Source organism: Periplaneta americana, chromosome 10, assembly GCF_040183065.1.
Source record: "Periplaneta americana isolate PAMFEO1 chromosome 10, P.americana_PAMFEO1_priV1, whole genome shotgun sequence".
Lineage (NCBI taxonomy): Eukaryota > Metazoa > Arthropoda > Insecta > Blattodea > Blattidae > Periplaneta > Periplaneta americana.
The window spans coordinates 2,296,632-2,309,463 of record NC_091126.1 but is presented as its reverse complement, the minus strand read 5'-3'; the positions used below and the strand labels follow the sequence as shown (position 1 = coordinate 2,309,463).

Here is a 12,832-nt window from a genome sequence, read left to right as displayed (position 1 = left end):
AAGATAAGATGCGAGTTACCTGATGACTAGTGACATGAGATTGCTAATCCTAGGAACAAACCTGAACCATTCTTCATAGTTGACTGCAGTGGAGGCTCATACATATTTAATGCCTAGTGCCAAAATCCGTGGTAGATCCAGGATATCCTAAGGGGGAGGGTAATTCTTTTTCCTACTATTTCCTCCCTGGATCCGCCTATCCGCTATCTCAAATATTAAATTAATTATAATTCATTGAATTAAATTAGCTCATAAATTAAGTTACTACTTTACCTTATAGATTTATCTAAATTTAAATAAATGTGTAGTGAAGATTATTGCTGGAGAACCTTTTAAGTGTAGTGAAAATATTTGTAATTTAAATTTATGTATTGTATTGATTAAGGCTGGTTGAGTGGAAGAGAAGGCCTTATGGCCTTAACTCTGCCAGCGAAAATAAAACATTATTATTATTATTATTATTATTATTATTATTATTATTATTATTATGGTCTAAACCAAAGACAAGAAATAAGCAATAATAATAATAATAATAATAATAATAATAATAATAATAATAATAATAATTAGAGACGAGAATTCCATGCAAATGCATGTTTTTATAGTAACATAGAACATAGCTCAAACTTAGTACTTATCCATTTCATTACTTTCCGGTTCCAAATATGTGTACTTTTCCCGTGCATATGTGCATGTTTTCGACTTTTTAGAGATAAAAACATGCATAATGCATATTTAGGTAATTTTTGGCTTAATAATGCATATAATATACATTACATGCAGTTTAAATGTATGTTTTAATGCTTTTGTGTGGACACCTCAGTTTCTCGATTTTATATCCCATATTTTAGCTTCAGGAATCAGGAGTGAAGAATGAAAAAGGTAAAGATAAAGGTATCCCCGTAACATGCCATGAAGGCGCTTGGGGGGCATGGAGGTAGAACCCCATGCTTTCCATGACCTCGGCACTAGAATGAGGTGGTGTGGTCGGCACCACGCTCTGACCGCCTTTTACCCCCGGGAAAGACCCGGTACTCAATTTTATAGGAGGCTGAGTGAACCTCGGGGCCGTTCTGTAAGTTTGGCAACGAGAAAAAATCCTGTCACCACCGGGGATCGAATCCCGGACCTTCCAGTCCGTAGTCAGCAGCTCTAAAGAAAAAAAAAACTAAATAACAGAAAAATTAAATAAAATGTTAAGATTTTCACAATAAGGTGTTAGAGGACCTTTCCCTGGACCGAAGTCCACTTTTACAACAATTTACCGACGATCCTCTATACACGGCGTGTCATAAATGAATTTATTACGTTGGATATTTTAAGAATAGTAAGTAGAGAGGAAATATTGAGGGTTCAAGGAAATTGCCGACAAATAATTTAGGTCAAAAGCATCCTCTTTCAGGGAGGTTGTAAATTCTCTTCCTTTTCTAGTACTAATAGCAATTTAGATTCTTCTAAATTTGGAATCATCGTTAAACTGTGTTTGTTGTGTGTGAATATCGTAAGTTGTTAATGTGCTTGTTTATTCTGTTTGCGCGTGTTAATGTGGTTCTAATATGTTTCCAATTTAAAGATTCCAAATGTGTACTCTTTGCACAGTGGATTACTGTGAAGGAAAAGATTTTATTAGATCAGATGAGGATGTCGTATTTTGCGACTGTTGGACTAAAGAGTTAAGCAATGCTGTTCTGTTTCCGAACATTTTATATGATAATTGTTCTTTGTAAAAAAAATTCAAAACTTGTCTAAAATAATTATTAAATTACGATGTCCGTTTTTAAATCGTATCTAGGTAACCGTAAGGTCTATTATAATTTCAGATGAAATGTACTAAAAAATTTCAAGTCGACCAGCATTTCGCATCTGTTTCACATATTGTAAGAATGGAACAAAAGAAAGAATCTGCAAAGAATTTCATAGATCCCTCACTTATGCCCGTGGGAAAGTGGATGTAGCGGCGAAAAACAAATTGGACAGGGTCATAAATGCTCACCCGGACTGCGGATTCTTTTGTTCAGTGAAGAAGGTTATTTGTGGCGAAAACTTGAATTAAGAATTTGACCTGACACTGTCACAAATATGTTCATTCAAGTTTAAACCCGTAACTTCTTGCAATATAGAGATGTCATTCTCTGCCTACAAAAACATATTGACTGACAAGTGCAGGAAAACCAATTTAAAAATATTGTTAGGTTTTTAACTGTGCAAAAAAAGTGAAGTGAAATAAGACATTTGAAACAAAAATAAAAGTGCATATTATAATGTATTTTTCGCTTGATCATGCATATTTCATTGTTTGATAGTGCATGAATGCATGCATATTTTGGGATTTTATAGTACATGAAATTCTCGTCTCTAATAATAATAATAATAATAATAATAATAATAATAATAATAATAATAATAATAATAACAACAATAATAATAATAATAACAATAATAATAATAATCACTCACCAAAATTTATACAACTGGATCACATGAGCACTTTTGTTGACCAGGTTAATATGCGCTATAGATAAAACCCATTCGCCTATTCTTCTGACTTGAAAATAAATCCATAATTTTTTGTTGAAGTTGTCTATTTTGCAAACAAAACTCCTCAGATTCATCGTGCCCTCTTAGTGCTAAATCTAGTGCCCCACAAAATCGTATACAATTTATTATTAAATTTAACACATCTGTTTTTATCAACTTGCTCATTGTGTTTTGCAATCGCGAGTCTGTAGTGTGAATTTAACTGATTTTCAGTGTTCGCTTTACCCAGCATAAACAAACTGAAGACGTTATTCATATTAACCTTTGACTTATGATGTGTTTACATTTTACCCCATAAGTGTACTAAATCTGTCACACCCGCTTTTGACGAGCTAAGTTCACCTCCGAACAGAACACACGGGAAAAAGAAGAACGCATTTTTCACATCACATCCACACAACCAGTTGTTTTTTAAATAAATATCTGGGTTGAATTTGCGAGATCTGTTAACTTTAGCACTTTGCTGCTTTTGATGAATATTTAAGTGCGGTGTTGGTCTGCCTAATTCTTTAACACGAAGTTTGTTTTTATATGTTAATGTTGAAAACTGAGATTTCAATAAAGCGCCAACCGAATTCATTTTTAACAGTACACAACACGATAACACGACCACTATTACGATGACAACCTCACGACTTAACACGTTCACACTACGCTTGGTACTGTTGGTAGAAATAATAAAGTGAAAACTTTCTCAAGCCAAGTTTTCAAGAAACCGGGAGAGATTTTATTATCTTATTGTTGCAGTCTTCGCTCTTAAGAAACTTGTTCCGACAAAGTGGAATGGTAGACAGAGTGAGAGGTAGTAAAGGATCGGCGTAGAAAATGGGGATGTATACAGTTTTACAAGCATTGCAAAAGCCAGCGGCAATTTGTGCCTGGCACATTTTTTATCATGCTTTAGATGCTGAAAAGGACGAGCGAACATGAAGACTGCGCGCGCATCCCATTATATTTCTTATGGGATGTAGTGCCTGGCACAGATCCCTCCTCCAAACACTGGTTACAACGTGTTTCACTGCAAAGATCATATTGACGGTAGAGATTGTATAAGCGTAACTTGTTTCTCTCAGGTTTTGAGTGGAAAATATGAATTCTCCTTTTCCTTCTGTATTCTGGTAGTGCTATGGCACAACGGCACTACCTCTAAAGCCGCCCCTGGTTGACTGCAAGATAGAAGTGGTATTTATGGATGGGGAGAATTTCTGAATAGCTACTGCAGAAAGAAAGCTCTTTCGTCTAGAGGTTAATTGCAACTTACCATATAAAATAAGACAATAAAATGATGTTCCTGATAGTCATCCAGCGGACGATAAGAAATCTATATAGTGAGTTTCTATTTTTTTTATCAAAAATACTTTATCTTTAATTTTATTTATCGTATTTTAATTTCAAACACTATTAAGCAACCAAATTAGTCTTTAACATTCATTTTGTAACATTATTTTAATTATATTTCAGACCACTGAAAACAAAATCATAAGAAAAACCATGCGAAAGAGTTGAAAATTCTCAATAGGTTTACGTGATAACATATTTCAAAACGAAAAAATGCAATGACTTCCAAATAATGACACAGTTCTGCAGTCCAACAGCACAAGACCAATGAAAGGAAAAGAAGAATTATATTTTTTTAATTACACATCAGATGGCCAAAAACAAATTAACTGTTTGAGTTAGAAGTGGTGTTTCACTATAATACATGCTGTATCCCATGTATCTCGAAGTTATCTATTTGGACCTTGATCGTTCATATTTTGGAACTATACGCAATGTTTATATTGCATTTTCCATTGTCGCCATCCAAATTTGGAACAAAATGTCATTGTTCAATTAATAAGAAATCATCGTTCTTTAGATTCCACTATGTCAATTTTTATTAAATACACACATAACTAAGCATTAGGCGCTTAAAATTTAAAATTCATTTTCTGCAAAGTTTCAGAAATGGACCTTGATCGTTATGCCCGTGTACCCTTCATATAGTTTATTTGGAAAACTTTGAGAGCAAGTATCGACAAGTTGGAAGTGTTACTGAAAGAAATTAAAAGTGTAGTTCACAAGCTGTGAAGAGACGATATTCTCTTTATGTCAGGTTTAAAGATTTATTAATGTAAGCTTATTAACATGATATAGTGACGTGAGATGGAAAATTTGCCATTATATATTTTTCCAGAAAATTTTTCCGCCTTGCAAATAGTTGCTTTCTTCGCTCTTTACAACCTCAAGAGCCTTACATGTATTCCTCACTATATTCTCATCACTTACCAGCTTATGAACTGAAAGTCGTAAGTCGTCTAATCTTTGATGGCTGTGTTAGTACAGACTCCAAAACAACGCCATTGTCAAGTTCGTTTTGTCGTGAGACTACTGATTAAGAAATAAGCGCTGGCGAATATCATATTTTGAGAACTTTACTAATCTGAGCTAAATTCTCACATCACTATTAGGTCCACATGAGATGATGAAAGCCTTTCATTTTAAAATAATGATTGTTGACTGAGGAAAACATAACAATTATGTTATATGATGCGTAATTTCTCTACTTCGTTATATCTGTGAACTCCTCACTTTAGTTTTCATAACGAATTCACAGTACAAATCAATCACCACCCTTACTGATCTGTGTTACTGAAACAAAGCTGACCTACTACTGCAGGTACTGTATAGCCCTGACGCGCTCTCCTCCAAGCCGATTCACTCCCTCCGGGTAGGGGAATAGGAACTGCAGATCGCACAGAGACAACTGCACAATGTGCAGGGTTTTGCCATGGCTGGTCTAGAGCTCACGTATTCAGTTTTTCTCAGCCGCAAATGCCCTTGCAAAGACGCGTTTTCGCGTACCTTTTAAATGTTTCCCCTCCCATTTCCCCCCTTTAATTGACTGGTTTATACAGTCTTTCACTGATTGATTGATTGATTGATTCATTCATTCATTCATTCATTCATTCATTCATTCATTCATTGAGTTCTTCGAGGAAAATTCGAGACAGAACTAAACGATAAAAATACGTCTACTAAAACAAGATTCCTAAATATTAGAAACGACTCACAATTCACGTTCTAGCTTATATTTTGTCACACAATTATGTCTTACAGTATGTAGCAGTATTTTTCAACTCCACCAAACAAAGGAACATTGATGCAGTTACAGTCAAGAATTAGGCTATTTGAGCAGTTTTTTCCAATCATGTACCAACCTAATGTGCGCAAAAGTTATGAAGAAAGAGGGTACTTGTGGACCCGTAAACAAGGAACGACGTACTAACTACGAAACTGATAACAATCAGATTAACACACTTGAAATTTTTGATATTGTCGTAAACGATATTCCAAACAGGTTTGAATTTTCCCGTCATTTCAGTGCTCCTGAATTTATTTTTGTGAATAATTTTAATGACTATAGTAAGACTTTTCCAGAAAATTACTTTAAAATAACTATTCAATGCTATCCTTCAACGAACAGTCAGAAATTACGAACCGAGGTACAAGTGTTGATGGTTGGAGATGGAGCTATATCCCCCGTCCCGAATAATAGGATGAGCAACTTTTGCGATTGCGCCTCTGTGTTGGAAATAACTGAAAGTACATCGATGACGACGTGGAAAGTAAATGGTGCTTCACTGCATTAATAGAATACATTTCTGAGAAATGCAACGGTAACAGAGATTAAAGGCGCTAGTTATGCTCTCCACAGAGAAATGGATGTTCCATGGCATTCCGGATTTCAACAAGTAATTGAAAGATTTGCTACAACTAAAGAAGTGTGAACCTGATATGTAAGCCTAGATGTGTGTTTAACATGTTCTCCTTTAAAGTTTGTATTTGCATGTGCAAATGTGTATCATGTTGACACGTTTGTAAATATACAGCAAGGTACGCATAATACAAACTTGTCTTTCTGCATTTACTCCATTGTGTGACCCCCCCCCCATATGAACATTCAGCAGCCGCCACTGTCGTGACTACCTGATAAAATTTCAGGTGCTGAGATAAGAGAACCTATAATTCTCGGTAAAAGTCTGTATAAATTATCGTACATGACTGTGTCACCAAAAATTCGAATTCCAAAATTAATAATAATAATAATAATAATAATAATAATAATAATAATAATAATAATAATCATCATCATCATAACAATAATAAGAGGACTATTCATAAAGTAACTTCCGTTTTCATATAGCGTGCGTAACAACAGAGACAGTGGCCCCGCTCTTGCGGTGGAGTGCAGGGTTGCCAAATTGGGCTACAAGTAGCCAATTGGGCTACTAAAAATTTTAATTGGCTATTGATTTTTACCATTGGGCTACTTGCGACTTTTTGGGCTACTCAAAAATTTTCGGGGCTATTTTTGGGCTATTTTTTCTGATTTAAATTTGTGGAAAATTAATAATAATAATAATAATAATAATAATAATAATAATAGGTGTAGTAACAGTCTTCCTCTCCGTGAAAAAAACGTTACAGTGTACGTCTCGCTTTATTCCACCACCACTTTAACCACGAGAATCGACGTCGTACCTATGCGAAATATATAATTATTGTACATGTCACATGACCAAGCCAGTGTAAGAGGATTTTCTCGTTTTACCATGACCAGTGCCAGCAGAAATTCAGTGGCGAAGTGCAGCCTGCAGGCACATAATAATCAGTTGCTGTGTTTCCTCCAATTCAAGCGTTAGTATTTTTGTGAATGCCGTTGTAGTTTATTACAATAATCTTAAATTAGGAACTAGGATCTTTTGTAAAAGTGATATACAGTTTTTAAGTTATATTAGAGAATTAATTTTTTTACTTTTTTGTATCCTAATTATAATGTAGGCTAATTATACAATTCTGAGTCCTATAGTGAAATAATTTTAAGAGAACTGTGTTTGTTATAGAAGTGATATACAGTAAAGGTAAGCGTTCACTACATCCTATCACACGCATCGGACGAATCGCACGGATCGGAAAAAGACAATCTTAGCTGTAATTGTTATGTAACCGCGTTCACTACATCGTATCGCACGCATCGCCTCACGGCAAATCCGTCCACGTTTCTAAGATGGGCAACTTTTCCGATGCGTGCGATCATGGCCTTCTTTAATAAATCAATTTTAATTTGTCAACTGTTACTATTATGTTGTGCCATGTTCAGTGTCGCGCCAAAATGGCAGACGGGAAACTTATTTCGCGTGTAGAAAATTGCGAACAATTATATAATTTGAGGCGTTCCCATACAGTAATCAAGTAATTTCTTGCAAATATATTATGTAACCAATATTTTTTATTTTCTTCCTCTTCAATTAAGACGCATGAAGCAGTTACAAATTCTTATTCGCTAACAGACGTAATTAATAGACCTAACCTCAACTCCTTTGCTTTCAGTAATGTCAATATCGTACGATGTCATGTTTTAAACAGCTGATAGGGGAATCCGATGAGGCGATGAGGTGAAGCCGTTACAATGAACGCACTGCACTTAAAATATCAGTTGCGTCCGATTCGTACGAGCAGTGCGATACGATGTAGTGAATTCTTACCTTAACATTTTAAAATTGTGATAGTGAATAACTTCTTTATACATTTATTTTGTTTTGTGATTGTACTGAAAATGGAAATATTTATTATTTCGCTCTGTAATTGCTGAAAATGGGAAAGTGGGAGAAGTATACCAAAACGTTTAATAGGCATTGGTTAAATGGCACTTCATTCTCAAACTGGCTTCAAGATGTAAAAGAGACAGCAATAAAGCAGATTTTAAAGGTTATAAAGTTCAAATTAGTGCTTATAAAGGAGACTTGAAAAAAAAAACATTCCGATTCAGTTAAACATATATAATCCGCAAAATATAAATTTGCCATTTATATTGGGCTACTTTTCCTGAATTTTGGCTACTTTTCCAGCGAGCTTCCGCTACTTTTAGTTATACCAATCTGGCAACCCTGGTGGAGTGTACCTTGAAGCAGTACGCGTCGAGCAGCGGTAAAGTCAAAAGTCGTGTCTTTGTTCCTCTCTGAGCCACGTGTTGTCAAAATGTGTGCTGCAATCGCAAGCCCCGCCAGGTGTGAGGTACGTTCTGTAATAAGATTTCTTGTGGCCAAAAACTGTAAAGCTAGTGAAAGCCAACTCCAACTTTGTGAAGTTTATGGGCCAGACGTAATGAGTGAAGGTGGTGTAAGACAATGGTGCCATATGTTCAAAAATGGGCGAACCAATGTCCATGATGAAGAGAGAAGTGGTCGACTGAGTATCGTGAATGCAGATGATTCGTTTGGTTAACGAAAGGGTTAGAGCAAACAACAGGTGCACCATATCGGAGCTTAGTAAGGATTTTCCACAGATTAGTCGTACTCTTCTGTGCAAAATGATTACCGAAGATTTGGGCTACCGGAAACTTTCTGCCAGATGGGTGCCTAAACTCCTTTCTGAGGAACAAAAGGCTCAGCGGATGGGAGCAACACTGTCCTTTCTTGAGCGTTACGAAAGAGAAGGTGATGCTTTTCTCGATCAGATTGTGACAGGAGATGAGACTTGGGTGCGATATATGAATGCAGAAACAAAGCTTCAATCAATGCAGTGGGGCCATACTCACTCCCCGAAAAAAAACTCACAAAGTGTCGTCAAACACTTTCCACGAGGAAACTCATGGCAACTGTCTTCTGGGGCAGAAAAGGAATTTTGCTAGTGGAGTACTTGGAGAGGAAAGCCACAATTAACGCTGAGCGTTACTGTAACACAATAACAAACTTGAAAAGGGTCATTTAAAACAAACGTCTTGGCACGTTGAGCTCTGGGGTGATTTTCCTGCATGACAACGCCCGGCCGCATAAAGCGCGTCGTACTGCGACCAAACTGCAAGAGTTCAACTGGGAAGTATTGGATCTCCCTCCCTATAGCCCAGATTTGGCGCCTAGCGATTACCATCTCTTCATGCACATGAAGACGTGGCTTGGATCGAAGCGCTTTGGCGATGATGAAGAGTTGAAAACCAGCGTCGCAGGTTGGCCTTCAGTCGCAGGCGGCCGAATTCTACGATTACGGAATTTCAAAGCTCGTCAAACGCTACAAGTGTCTCACTGTGAATGTTAACTATGTGGAAAAATAAACTAGAGTGTATACATTCAAACGTATTGTAACCCAATTCTGTAACGTCATTCACAGGTTTATAAAAAATTAACGGAAGTTACTTTATTAAGAGCCCTCGTAATAATAATAATAATAATAATAATAATAATAATAATAATAATGTCCCCAGGGTGGCTGAGCCAATTGTGTAGTCCGTGATAATATTTCCAGCATAGGCAATAGAAGAAATTTATCTTCATCTACCTACGGGACTGAATGGTTGTCTTCGTCTTTGTTGTGCCAATTCCACATACAATGTGCAGATTGAGAGACAATACCCTCCCGCCCCTAAAGCTCATGCATTTTGTCAAGACACTCGCGATGTGCAGTACGGGAACAACGTTTCTGTACAGGGAGTAGGAGTAGAAGGGAAGGTCGTGCGGCGTGTGTCTACAGAGTTCAAGGCAAAGGCTAACCCATTCCCCTACAATTCGTAAGTAGACTCATCCGATCTCGTGCGCAACTCTGTAGGAAAAGTGAGGGAGTGTCTTGACAAAATGCATGAGCTGTACACTGCAATGGTCTGTAAGTCGGTGGTACAGGGGAGGCAAACCGATGATGATGATGATGGATGATGATGATGATGATGACGATAACATACAAAATTACACAACTGGGCGCGTTGTAACAGTGGAAGTAGGACATGTCTTTTCTCAATAATTTACTAGCTTGTTGAAAAAAATCATCAAATTCCAATTCTACAATAATTTGTATACTGAAAAAAATATTGTAAATTAAATACATGTAGTCCAGTAAAACATATTAATAGGCAAGACACCTCTATTTTCCACACTATCGGCAACTTAATTAGAGAGCAAGTCTAGCAGCCATCATGAGGCTTCACCCTTATCATTCCGATCAGTCTGACAGAACTAATTGGGTTGCTCTTCATAATAGAAAATTCATAGTGGAAGATAAACTACTTTGGAGTAAAAAAAATTAAGAAAATATAAGAGAAGATGAAAGTGTGTGACAAGGTAGAGAAAGAGGAAAATATTGATAGACTAAGGCATATTTGCCATTCAGTCTAATGCACTGGAATATGATTTATTCACTATTTTCGTACCTTGGAGCTGTAGTGATGCGCGACAGACGTACAGCACACAGCATACAGCCCGGACAGAGGCGGCGCGGCTACAGCTGCCAACAAAAACACACATCATCATCATCATCACACTCTGCCAAGGCCCTAACATAAACAATTGGGCAGATTCAAATAACACATGGAGGAGGACTCTGGGATTCAATAATTATATCGCTGAACCTGTCCGTTTTCAATCAGATGCTCTTTGTTATCTCAATTTCGATGCACGAGTCCAACTGTGTGTATAATATATAGAAGATTAAGAAAATTCACAAGGAAACGTTACATATCAGGTCGAACAGTACGACGAAGTGATACACAGATAACAGGTTTCAGATATGGCGTAAAAAATCTGATAACCTCTTTTCGTTCATGTCGAAAATAAAATGCTGGTCGAAATATAATTCCCGCAAAAAAAAAAAAAGGCGCAGGGAAAAAATGTGTAAATATAGGCCTATTGCAGTACGCATAGGTAATATACATAAACGTACTCGCAAAGGAATTGAAAGAGATTTGGAAACGGAAATAGAAAGGAAGGGGACAATATTCTGAAATTCGCGCCTTAATGTAATGCGGTTTATGGTGACGTCAGCAGATATAACCGGCGACCAATGGCACTCTACCATGTTAACAGATGTTCAGAAATGTAAACCGTTCGAACAGCTATAACGAACCGATAGTTCACAGTACAATGACAATGAATTCCATATATATATATATATATATATATATATATATATATATATATATATATATATATATATATATATACACAGTGGCTCCCATAAATATTCGGTTCGTGATTGGTTTTACAATATTTTGCTATTGTTGTTTTGTTCTCTGTTCAAGCGAACCTGCATTTCGTTGCAGATAAATCATTTAAACACTTTGTACATAACGTTAAAGAATTTACGTCGAAAGTTTAATATTTACGATGTAATAACAATTAATCGGTAAGTAACATGAAAGCTCACTCTCTTTAATATTCGGTTTTGATTTATTTGCTTTCAATCCAATGCACGTTTTCTGTTGACATCATTGTAGGGTTCAGTAGCGAACGCGCAATCATTCTGTCTACACGTGGTGCACAGCCCAGGCGAGGTTGGATTAATCTACAGGTCGTCAAATTGGTCGCAAAGGAAACAAAACAACTTTTGTGATCTATCATGACGAAAAGGAGCTAAAGTACACAAAAATAGCCAAAATATTGGTATGAGTAGGAGTACAGTTGGGGATGTAGTGAGAAGAAACAGAAACGAAGGCAGAATCGAGTACATACCAAAAAAAAAAGGGCAGCAAAAAAAATTAACTGAATGTGAAGAATGCTCCATCCTGAAGGAAATAAAAGAAAATCCTCGGCTAAGTGCAACGAAATTTGCAGCATGTGTTCGTGAGGAGTTTAGCAAGCAGGTAGGTGCCGAAACAATTCGAAGAGTTTTGAGGAAAAAGGGGTCTAATGGGAGAGTGTGTAGGAGACAACCTTACATAAATGAAATAAATAAAAGGAGGCGGCTTCAGTTCGTAAGGGAACATGTCCATAAAGAGGAAGACTGGGGGACGATGTGATATTTGTTGATGAAAGCAAATTTAGCGTCTTCGGGTCGGATGGACAACAGTATGTGTGGCGTAAGAAAAATGAAGATCTCGAAAAAAAAAAAAAAGAATTTGTTGCCAACAGTGAAACACGGTGTGGGCAACGTCATGGTATGGGGTTGTATGGCTGCAGGTGGGGTTAGTGAACTTTTCATAGAAAAAAGGATGAATTAGCATGTGTATTTGGACATTATGAGAAATAATTTAAAACGAAGTGAAGAGAGTCCAGGGATTAAAGACAGTTTCAAGTACTATCAGGACAATGATCCTAAACATACAGATGAAAAAGTGCGTTTATGGCTTCTATACAACTGTCCGAACACTAACACAACCACCGAATTTAAATCCGATTGAGAATCTGTGGGAGAAACCTAATCGCAAGATCAAACAATTTCCTATCACTTCCAAGACAGAACTGAAACGGAGATTAACGGAAGAATGGACGAAAATTATTCCCCAATTTACTACGGAGTTATCCAGGAGCATACCAAGGCGCTGGTGGAC

At 36.7% G+C, this 12,832-nt stretch overlaps 1 protein-coding gene across 2 annotated transcripts in view; it reads right to left on the bottom strand.

Annotated features, from left to right (window-relative positions):
* LOC138707383 (ligand of Numb protein X 2-like) overlaps nucleotides 1-12,832 on the bottom strand; it is a 474,351-nt gene that overhangs the window by 398,438 nt on the left and 63,081 nt on the right. For both annotated transcript variants that reach the window (XM_069836718.1, XM_069836720.1), the window contains exon 2: nucleotides 10,718-10,791. The gene's annotated coding sequence lies outside the window, so the exon portion shown is untranslated. The remainder of the gene's footprint in view (nucleotides 1-10,717; nucleotides 10,792-12,832) is intronic.